The 10536-nt window shown below is 41.0% G+C and overlaps 1 protein-coding gene across 5 annotated transcripts in view; it reads left to right on the forward strand.

Moving 5' to 3' along the window:
- The window catches only part of SLC13A1 (solute carrier family 13 member 1), a 273175-nt gene extending 262639 nt beyond the window's left edge, over positions 1 to 10536 (forward strand). For 2 of the 5 annotated variants that reach the window (XR_014834393.1, XM_085006003.1), the window contains one exon: positions 10053 to 10536. The gene's annotated coding sequence lies outside the window, so the exon portion shown is untranslated. Of the gene's footprint in view, positions 1 to 6796 lie in introns of all 5 variants that reach the window. The other 3 variants (XR_014834395.1, XM_085006002.1, XR_014834396.1) reach the window with 2 other exon arrangements.

The following is a 10536-nucleotide window of genomic DNA, read 5'->3' on the forward strand; positions in this document are numbered from 1 at the left end:
CCTTTGGTTAAATGAAATCTTGAACAATTGCTCCGTGAAATAATCAGTCAGTCATGACGTTCTCCAGACATAAGGCCAAATTGCTGTTCTCCAGACACAATGGCAGGTTTTAACTATGTTCATGCAAATGCTGGATTTCTCCATGAGGAGATCCGTAGCATTCATATTGGATTATTGCCCCCAACATGGGGTGTATTTCCAATCCACACTCCTTCATCTGGTCCTCTTTGTGATGATGAGCAAATATTTTCAAGAAGTAGGAGTTGCCTTAGAAATGCTTAGACTAACAGGAGCAAAATTCAACACATCATTCAAGAAAATATTCACTGGGCTTATTTTGGTCCCACCACTGCTGTGGACACTGGGGATATAGCAGTACACCAAGTTTCTGTGATCATGACACCTATATTCAGATGCAGAGAGCAGATACTAAACAAATAATTTACTATATGGTACATCAGTTGGGAATAAGTGCCATGAGAAAAAAAAAAAAGGCGGGGTGGGGGGGGGGGAGAGGAGAGGGTAGCACCAGTAAAATACAGCTACAGAAGGAGAAAATGCAATCTTGAACAAAGCATAATAGCCTCCTCGTGAAGGTGGTATTTGAGCAAAGACTAGAAATTTATTGAGACAATAAACTAGTTGTCTCAAAGAAGAAGTTAAATGGGACTAAGAATAATACATTAAAAACCCTAAGAGACTCTGAAGTTGGAGCCTGCCTAGTCGGAAAAAATGATGGGGCTGGGGAAAGTTAGAGCTTGTAGGGTCTTGTAGATGGACCATCATAATATGAGAAGCTATATTGGAGGATTTTGTGCAAGAGGAATACCACGATCATGCTTACACTTGTTGAGAATAAATAGTGGCTAGCAACAGTAGAGTCCGACAGATAGTAGAAAGGCTACTGCAATATTCTCAAGGTGAGAGATAATGGGAGCTCGCTCCAGGGTTGTAGTAGCAAAGGAAATAAGTGCTAGGTTTTGAATAGCCACATTTGCTAATTGACAAGGTGTGGCATATGAAAGAATGAAGGACTCAGCAGAGACCTAAATATTTTCATCACGAGCCACTGAAAAGCCACTGCTGCCATTTCGTGGAGGTGACTGCTGGAGAAGCAGGCTTGTTGTTTATTGTTAAATCTGGGAAGTTCAAAGACGATAAATTGGAACATAAGAAATGCCCTGTAATTCTTCCAGATCGCTTGACTAGCTGGAGGAATGAGGAAGGGGGTGAGGATAGTTTATCCCAGCCCAGCGAAATTGAATATACATCCAACCGAGACTCTTGAAACAAAAGCCAATCCATTTTGCTCCAAAGAGCAAAGTAGGAGGGAGAGACCCCAGCCCCTATCTCTTCTTACCTGTCACTTGAGGTCTTAGGAAATGTTCCTTTCTCAGCCAGGTGTCCTCCCTCAGGCTGGGGAGCAAGAGACAATAGCTATAAGGTTAATTGCTCCTCTTGCAGTGGGATTTGATTAATGCTGAGGTCCAGCAACATTGTCATAGCAAGAATGGATGAATAATAACCAAAAATTGGAGTTGGCTCTCAAATTTTTATTGAAATAAGGATGATGTGCAGGTTTTCAAGTAGGACTCAGGATTTCTTTTTTATTTTATTTTATTTTATTTTCCCACTGAATATCAAGGGGATCAAGTTATGCTTACATGTATACATTACATTTACATTTTTTCCCCACCCTTTGTTCTGTTGCAACATGAGTATCTAGACATAGTTCTCAATGCTGCTTAGCAGGATCTCCTTGTAAATCTATTCTAAATTGTGTCTGATAATCCCAAGCTCCTGATCCCTCCCACTCCCTCCCTCTCCCATCAGGCAGCCACAAGTCTTTTCTCCAAGTTCATGATTTTCTTTTCTGAGGAGATGTTCATTTGTGCTGGATATTAGATTCCAGTTGTAAGTGATATCATATGGTATTTGCCTTTGTCTTTCTGGCTCATTTCACTCAGTATGAGATTCTCTAGTTCCATCCAGGTTGCTGCAAATGGCATTATGTCATTCTTTTTTATGGCTGAGTAGTATTCCATTGTGTATATATACCACCTCTTCCGAATCCAATCATCTGTCGATGGACATTTGGGTTTTTTTCCACGTCTTGGCTATTGTGAATAGTGCTGCAATGAACATGCGGGTGCATGTGTCTCTTTTAAGTAGAGTTTTGTCCGGATAGATGCCCAAGAGTGGGATTGTGGGGTCATATGGAAGTTCTATGTATAGATTTCTAAGGTATCTCCAAACTGTTCTCCATAGTGGCTGTACCAGTTGACATTCCCACCAGCAGTGCAGGAGGGTTCGCTTTTCTCCACAGCCCCTCCAGCACTTGTTATTTGTGGATTTATTAATGATGGCCATTCTGACTGGTGTGAGGTGGTATCTCATGGTAGTTTTGATTTGCATTTAATTTTTTCCTCCTGCTCCAGCCTCAGGAGTTGGAATCTGCACTTTGTCGAGGCCATTCACCATCACCCTCCATCCAAAAGTATTCCATCAGTAGCAGAATCTCATTTCTATTTTGCTTATTGATACAAAGAAAAATCCAATACTTACAGATAACTTTTCCTTATTGGATCGACTGAATTCTCTTACTTAGTGAAGCCAAGTTAAGTGATTTTCAAATAAAACTCTTGCTGCTTTGTGAAAGTTGTATCTATTTCTTTTCTTTATCCCAAATATTATATTACCACTATAAATACCTTTAACCTCTTCCTGTTTCCTATTTCCCCCTTTTCCAAGTCAAGACAGTCTTTAAATATTCTACCCCCCCCCAAAAAAAAAAGTAAAGTTAGAAATGTTCTGCCTTCATGTTCACTCCGTTCTCTTTCCTTCCCTGATCTGGATTTGATACCTCTGAAACTCTGTGTGTGTTATCATGAGAATAAAGGTTTGACTTATAAACTACTAAGTGACCAGTTAGTTAACCTAAGTCACACATTTTTATTCCTAATTTGTCTAGGAGAGCACTTTCTTATGTTTATACATGAGAAAGAAATAAGCTGATGCATTATGTCCAAAATAATAGATTATATCATGAAAAACTGGGAAAGGATATTGAAACTGGCATGCTATATGTTTTAAAGTATTGTGACTACATTACTTACACAGGATAATATTGAAATTCCTTTGGGTCTTTCTGTGCCCATTATCTTTCTCTGGAAGGAGATCAAAGGAAGATCTGAGAGACTAGGTTGAAAATAGACATATAAATGAAAATGAGAGAGACTACAAATAATTGAAAGACAGCATAGACTGATCATCAAAATATGTTATTTATTGGTGACAGTTCCCAAAGACTTATGTTCTACTTGCCTCATTTTATATTTTTAATAAAAATTATAGGACTTAGAAGCAAACCAAAGTTTGTGAATTACAATTGGAAACTGTCTTCAAAATTTTATTAGACATTTTATAAATCTTTGTTTTCAGGAGCCAGCAGAAGAGGAAGGGCTCGTTTGCAAATCACAAGCACGTTCCTAGCTGAGCCCTTTGCTAACGCTAAGGCGTCTCTGCTTTACTGTATATCCCTTATATGGAAACATGACATTTCATCCTTTCAAATTTTTTCCTCTGAGCCGATCCTTCGGCTGTAACTTTAGAAGTCTATTTCTTCTGAATTTTGTCGTATGTGATCAGTGGATCCCATGGTCATGGGTCCATTTCTGCACCTCCTTTGCTGTAAAGTGGGCCCCCTGGTTAAATGCTATGCATTTAACATATGTATCCGGCATTCTGTCAGTCCCCAAATAGCCAAATAACAGTGATTGCAGAGACTCAGTTCAGGAAAGACAGTCACATACAAAACAGATATCTATCCTTAGGAAGATGAGCCCTGCAAGGAATATTTATAGTCAATTTGCCACCATGGACAATTTGACAATGAAGAGTGGTCAGCTGGTCTCACAGAGCACTGTCAGAGACAAGGCTCAGCATTAGTCTCTGTTGTTGACAGGTTGGACATTCTGAGGCAGCAGCAGCCTTAGAATTCAGCCTTAGAAAGTGGGAATCTGTACTGTAGGCCCAGCGTAGATTCCATCTCTGCTACTGCAGCCACTCTATTTATGAATCAATTCTAGAACCCCAGAGCTCCCAATGTGGCTGAGCAGAAACAAATCCAACTAGTATCCATGAAGACGAGTGTTTCCACCCATGGCCCTGCTCAGTGGGTTAAGGATCAGTGTTGCTGTGAGCTGCAATGTAGGTCGCAGACGTGGCTTGAGTCCCGATTTGCTGTGGCTGTGGCATAGGTCGCCAGCTGCATCTCTGATAAGACCCCCGGCCTGGGAACTTCCCTATGCTGTACCCGTAAACCTGAAAAAAAAATCTAGAATCTCATATGACAAAGGCTGGCGAAGGCGAACTGTCCAGATCATTGCATCTACCTGATAGTTCCTCGCCTCTTCCACGCTGACTGCTTTCTGGTGGGAATTAATGTGTGATACCGAATTAAATGTTTAACCTTCATCCATCCTGTATAACAGTAATTTGCTTTTTATTGTTGAGTACTATTTCACTGTGAGAGTATACCACAGTTTGTTTGTTCATTCATCTGTTGATAGATATTTGGGTTGTTTCCAGTTTGGATTCTAACAAATCAAGCTGCTAGGAACATCTGTATAGAAGACGGCAGGCAATCATGTTTTCTTCCTCTTAGTTAAATACCTAGGAATGAAATAGCCATATCATATGGTAGGTGTGTGTTTAACTTTTTAAAGAAACTACCAAACAGTTTTTCAAGTGCCCCACCACTTTCAATCCCACCAATAATTCAAAGAGCTCCAGTTGTTCCCTATTATTGCCTGCACTGGATCTGGTCAGTCAGCTAACAATGAATTCTTTCAGTTTTCATGTGACTGAAAGTATTTATTTGTCCTGAATTTTTGAAAAATTTTGTTGTGCTTGTAGAATTTGAGTTTGACAGTTTTCTCATTTTCTTTCAGTACATTAAAATTTTGCCCCACTACCTTCGAGATTCGATTGTTCCCCACAGGAAGTCTTCTATCATTCTTATTTTTCCTCTAGATTTAGTGCACCTTTTTTCTCTAGCTACTTATAAAATTTTCTCATTAGCGCTTGTGTTAAAATTTTTTTTTTGCCTTTTTTTTTTTTTTTTTTTTTTTTGCCTTTTTAGGGCCACACCCACGGTGTAGGGAGGTTCCTAGGCTAGGGATCGAATTGGAGCTGTGGCAGCTGGCCTACACCACAGCCACAGCAACATCAGACCCAAGCCATGTCTTAGACCTACACCGCAGATCACAGCAACACCAGATCCTTAACCCACTGAGCCTAGGGATCGAACCCGAAACCTCATGGTTCCTGGTCAGATTCGTTTCCGCTGCACCACGATGGGAACTCTTAGCCCTTGTGTTAGGAAGTGTGATCATTACATGGTTTGGCATAATTTTCTTCATGTTTCTTGCGTTTGGGGTGCATCAAGATTCTTAGATCCATAAGTTCACAATTTTCATGAGTTTGGAAATTTTTCTGACCATCATTTTTTTAAATAGATTTTCTTTTTCGAGTAGTTTTAGGTTTCACAGCAAACTTGAACAGAAAATGCAGCAAGTTCTCATGTACCTCCTGTCACCCCCTCGCCCCTCCCCAAGGCTTCCCCACTATCAACATCCCCCTCTAGAGTAACACATTTGTTACAATCAGTGAATCTCCATTGACACATCATTACCACCACCCAAAGTCCACAGGTTACATCAAGGTTGACTTTTGGTGTTGTATATTCCATGTGTTTGGACAAATGTACAATGACATGTAGGTCCCATTGCAGTATTATACAAAATAGTTTTATCGCCCTAAAATTCCTCCATACTCCCCCTACCACTGATAACCACTGATTTTCCATTGTTTTGCCTTCTATGGCATGTCATAGAGTTGGAATTATAGAGTATGCAGCCTTTTCAGATTAATTTCTTCCACTTAGTAATATGCATGTAAGGTTCCTTGTTTTCTTTTCATGGCTTGATAGCTCATTTATTTTTAGCACTGAATAATATTTCATTGTATGGATCTATTCCTTTTTTCTACAGAGACTACCATTATTTTTTAAACTATATCTTCAAATATTTCTCTCTGTCTTTCCCTCTCCCCCATCTCATCTCCTTCAGGGACTCCGATGACATGTATATTAGGCTGCTGGAAGTTCTCTCTCTCTCCCCCTCCCTGCCTCCCTCTCCCTGGCTTAGCTTTTTTTTTCTCTGAGTTTTGTTTCATACACATTCCATTGTTATTTCTTCAAATTCACGGATCTTTCTATCTGCAGAGTCTACTCTGTTATCTTTTCCAGTCTTATTAAAATAGTAACCGACATATATGTAAGTTTTAGGTGTCAACATGATGATTTGATACACGTATATACTGCAAAATGATGACCACAATAAGGTTAGTTAACACATCCATCCCCTCACATAATTACCATTTTTGGTGGTGGTAACATTTAAGAACTACTCACTTAACAACTTTGAAGTATATAATACAGTGTTGTTAATTATAAAGTACATTAGATCCCCAGAACGAATCCATCTTCTAGCTAGAGGTTTATCCCCTTTGACACACATAGCCCCATTTTTTTCACCCCTCAGCCCCTGGCAACCACCATCCTATTCTTCTTTCTATGAATTTGGCTGTTTTAGATTTCGCATATGTTATATTATGCAGTATTTGTCATTTTCTGTCTGACGTATTTTGCCACGAGTGAAATCTTTAGCAACCAGGCTACTATATTGTGCCAGAGACTACATGTGCTCTAAATAACCTTCATGTTGCCTCCTAGGATATGAGCCCGTCCAAACCCCATCTGATCACCTGTTTCTCAGACCTCTCCTAGTACCACTTATGTTCGTTCAGTCTTCCAAGAAGCTGACACCAAAATGGTATTAAATATGCAAAAGTTTGATTGGAGAAAAGCCTATGAAACAAACAAACAAAAAAAAGGGACAAAGTTGGAGAAGACAGAGATAGGATCCAGATTGGGATGAGACTTGACCTCTGTGAAGGAGTGAAGAGAAGAAAGAGGGTTGATAGGAAGATTCCTGGACTGCAACAGAGTTCTAAGGAAGTTCTGGCCTGAATGAAGGGTCACAGTTGAGGAGTCTCCCATCTCGCAGGAAGGGATCTGCACTATTTCTCCTTCTAACTCTGCCATGCTTGATCACGAGGTGATCACTAGGTGAGCACAGCTCATGGGAAGCAAGGGACTCTTATTGCAAATGTGGTTGCAGATCCAGAAGGAAAGAAGCTGGGGCCACCAGTCAATTACAAAATTCCTTGCAGCAAGAAATCTGAACAACACATTTTCATAGCCAAAGCCAGCACAGCTTCTTGTTGACTAGTCTATGCAAATACTGCCCTCTAGAGTTCTTCAAGGTACAACCCCAAGCGGTCTCTGACTCCTAAACACCGCACAAACTCACTTCCGTCTTTAAATTCCAGCATTTCCATCCCTTCCTCATTCTCAATGCATAGAACCTTGCCTCCTACCTCACTGAAAAAATGACAACAACGACAACAAAAACAGGCATAATATGAAAGAGACTTGTACATGTTATCAGCATGTATATGCATCTTTTCCTCCTGCTACTGGGGGGAAAATCCTGGCATACAGCAAAGGCCAACTTCTCTACTTGACTAGATTCCACCACCTCTTGCTTACGAAGGACAAAGCTCTGGAAGTTAATTTCTCTCTCTCTCTCTCTCTCTCTCTCTCTCTCCTCCCCATCCGCACCTGCATCATCAATTTCCCTGCTACTAGATCTACTCAATCATTACCATTATATACAACATGCTTTGATTTATCTTTTCAAAATGTATGAAGTTAGGGATACGAAGGGGGCAGGTCCTAGAAGGATGGCCCAACGTGGCTGACATCTTTACCCTGGAGAAATGTTTATTTTCAAACTCCAGAGACATAGACCCAGCAGAAGCTTTCTGGCCTCTATGAAGCAGGTGTAGGTTGCCTGTGAACACCTTTGAATTCTGAAATGGGACAGAGACCAGGAGGCTTGAGAATGTTTGTCCTCTTTCTCTTGAATTCTTTTTTTTTTTTTTCTTTTTTCTTTTTGCCTTTTCTAGGGCCACACCCACGGCATATGGAGGTTCCCAGGCTAGGGGTCTAATTGGAGCTGTAGCCGCCAGTCTACACCAGAGCCACAACAATGCCAGCTCCATGCCACATCTGCAACCTACACCACAGCTTATGGCAACGCCCGATCCCTAACCTACTGAGCGAGGCCAGGGATCGAACCTGCAACCTCATGGTTCCTAGTCGGATTCGTTTCCGCTGCACCACAATGGGAACTCCTCTCTTCAGTTATAATCCTTCCTTTCTCTTCATCTTCCTGTGTTTTCATTTTCCCCATTCCTTCTTTCTTTTTTTTTTTCCTTTGTGTATCCTTTGGTGGTACAGAGATAGCCAAGTCAGCCCAGAGGGCTGGCACCATTGTGTGCACCAGCCCTGGCTGATGAGCTACTGACCTTACAGTTGAGAAGGATACAAAAGGAAACCACCTGAAGGTTTCTCACGGCTTTTCAGCAGCCCACCTACCCTCACTCTCCATTACCACATATTTTCAGGCAAGATTTATTCCAAACCCTCTCTTGAAGGTACTCGACCTCTGAAAATTGTACATCCCCAAACTAGAACAAGGACATTTTCACACTGGGATACCATTTATTAAAAACAAAACCAAAAAACCTCACTTTTTTATATGTGGAGAAAGTCTCAGCTGGGGCCAAAGCCGTGTCTTTCCGCTGGCGTCCAATACCTCCACTTACAACTGGAGCTTCCTGAGGAGTGGGCACAGGATAGCTTGTCTGTACAAGGACCTGAGTCATCCCCGCACTAGAAGAAAGCAGCCAGGGTGTGTTTAAATCGATGATTCTCAAACCAGATCAAGCATTAAAATCTCCTAGAAAGCTTGTTAAAATTCAGATTGTTGGGTCTCACTCTGAGATTCTCTGAATCAGTTGGTCTGGCTAAGGCTGAAGAATTTGAATTTCTAACTATTGCCCAGGAGATGCAGATGCTCTTAATCCATAGGAACCGTGGCTTTGAACATTGCAAAAGAGGAGCCCATCCCAGGGTGGAGGTTATCATTCTGCCTTAACCCCCTTCCAGCCTCATGGACTTATCCTATGTCCTAGGGAGAGAGACAAAGTAATGAAAACATCTCTGAGGCCCTGGAGTGTGTGCTAGGCTTTTGTTCCCCTCTAATTGAATATAACAGAAGAAGGCGAGAGTTATTCTCCTCCACGCTGCCTCAGATCACCAGAGGCCCTGCATCTTAAGTGTGGAAAGTTCTAAGGCATTGAGGATAGTGCCCAGTAAGAGTGATGAAAATAGAAGCTGAGCCCACTGGAGTACCGTCTGTCACCTGAATCACAGTTGTTTTGCTCTTGTTGCTGGGGGTGGGTCTTTAACTCCTTTTGGTCAGAATTTTGCCTAAGGCCTTTGGATGGCATCGTTTTAGTATCAAATTATATTTCTTGTGTTTTCTGTAATTTGCAATTTGCCAGTTGACTGGGTACACGCTCCCAGGGTTTCAGTAATGTGTACATTCAATAAATTGAAACTAAACAAATTAATGCCATGATTCTTATTTAAAGAATGAGATAAAACCAAAGGAAACAAAATGAACTGGCTTCGGGCTGCATAGTTTGGTGGCAGAAATAAAAATAGAAGAGAGAATGAGCTCGGAGCCTGTGCTTGGACCACATTAGTTATTATTAGATATTCTTTTCAAATGCTGACCATTTGGGAGTTGTAGCTGCATGAAAAAGATCAATTCTGACTGTTACTGAAAGCCAGTAGCACAAGGAAGACGATGTATTTGGCTAATTGGGAAAAATCTGATTCTACCAGTTTTGGTCAAATTTGGGATTGCTTTAACAAGGGTCAAAGGCAACACTCCATGACAAGCCATGCGGGGAAAGGAGTTCTATTTTTCAGGAAAAGGAATTATAAAGGGGACGGCAAGCAAACAAAGTGTGCTGTTGATTTTAAGGTGAGGATGAAATCATTTTTCCCACAGCCTTCAAGTTTGGATGCAATCTTCCTCCACAGGACAAATACATCCCTCGAAATAAATGAGAATGAGCACGGACTGAGAGGAGGCTTCTCCTGGATTCCTTGGGTCACGACTCTGATCTCTTCCATCGCAGTCAATTCACCTTTTAACTGCAAACTATTGTTTTGTCATCTCACTTTTTAAATCCCCTTATTCTTGCATTTTGTTGAGAATGCAGAGCAGATCCATCTAATATTCTCTTTCCTGGTGTAATTTTTAACCACGGTTTACCTTTGCATCATGAGTTCAGTGGTTTCTTGTTTTATGTTCACATTGGATTACTTCTATTTTCCCTTCCTCGAATGAATAAAACATCATAGAGACTTGGGGCTTGTCTCAGGGAGGGTCAATGACTGACTGTTTCTCCCTCACCAACTAATAATTATCAGAATCAGCCTGTCAATTCTGAAGCCACTAATTAAATACTTGGTGTCTATCTGGTACCGTT

The sequence above is a fragment of the Sus scrofa genome, chromosome 18 (genome assembly GCF_054392235.1).
Source record: "Sus scrofa isolate SSC_HxYL_T2T_F1_AM1 chromosome 18, Sscrofa_HxYL_maternal_Yorkshire_Landrace_v2.0, whole genome shotgun sequence".
NCBI lineage: Eukaryota > Metazoa > Chordata > Mammalia > Artiodactyla > Suidae > Sus > Sus scrofa.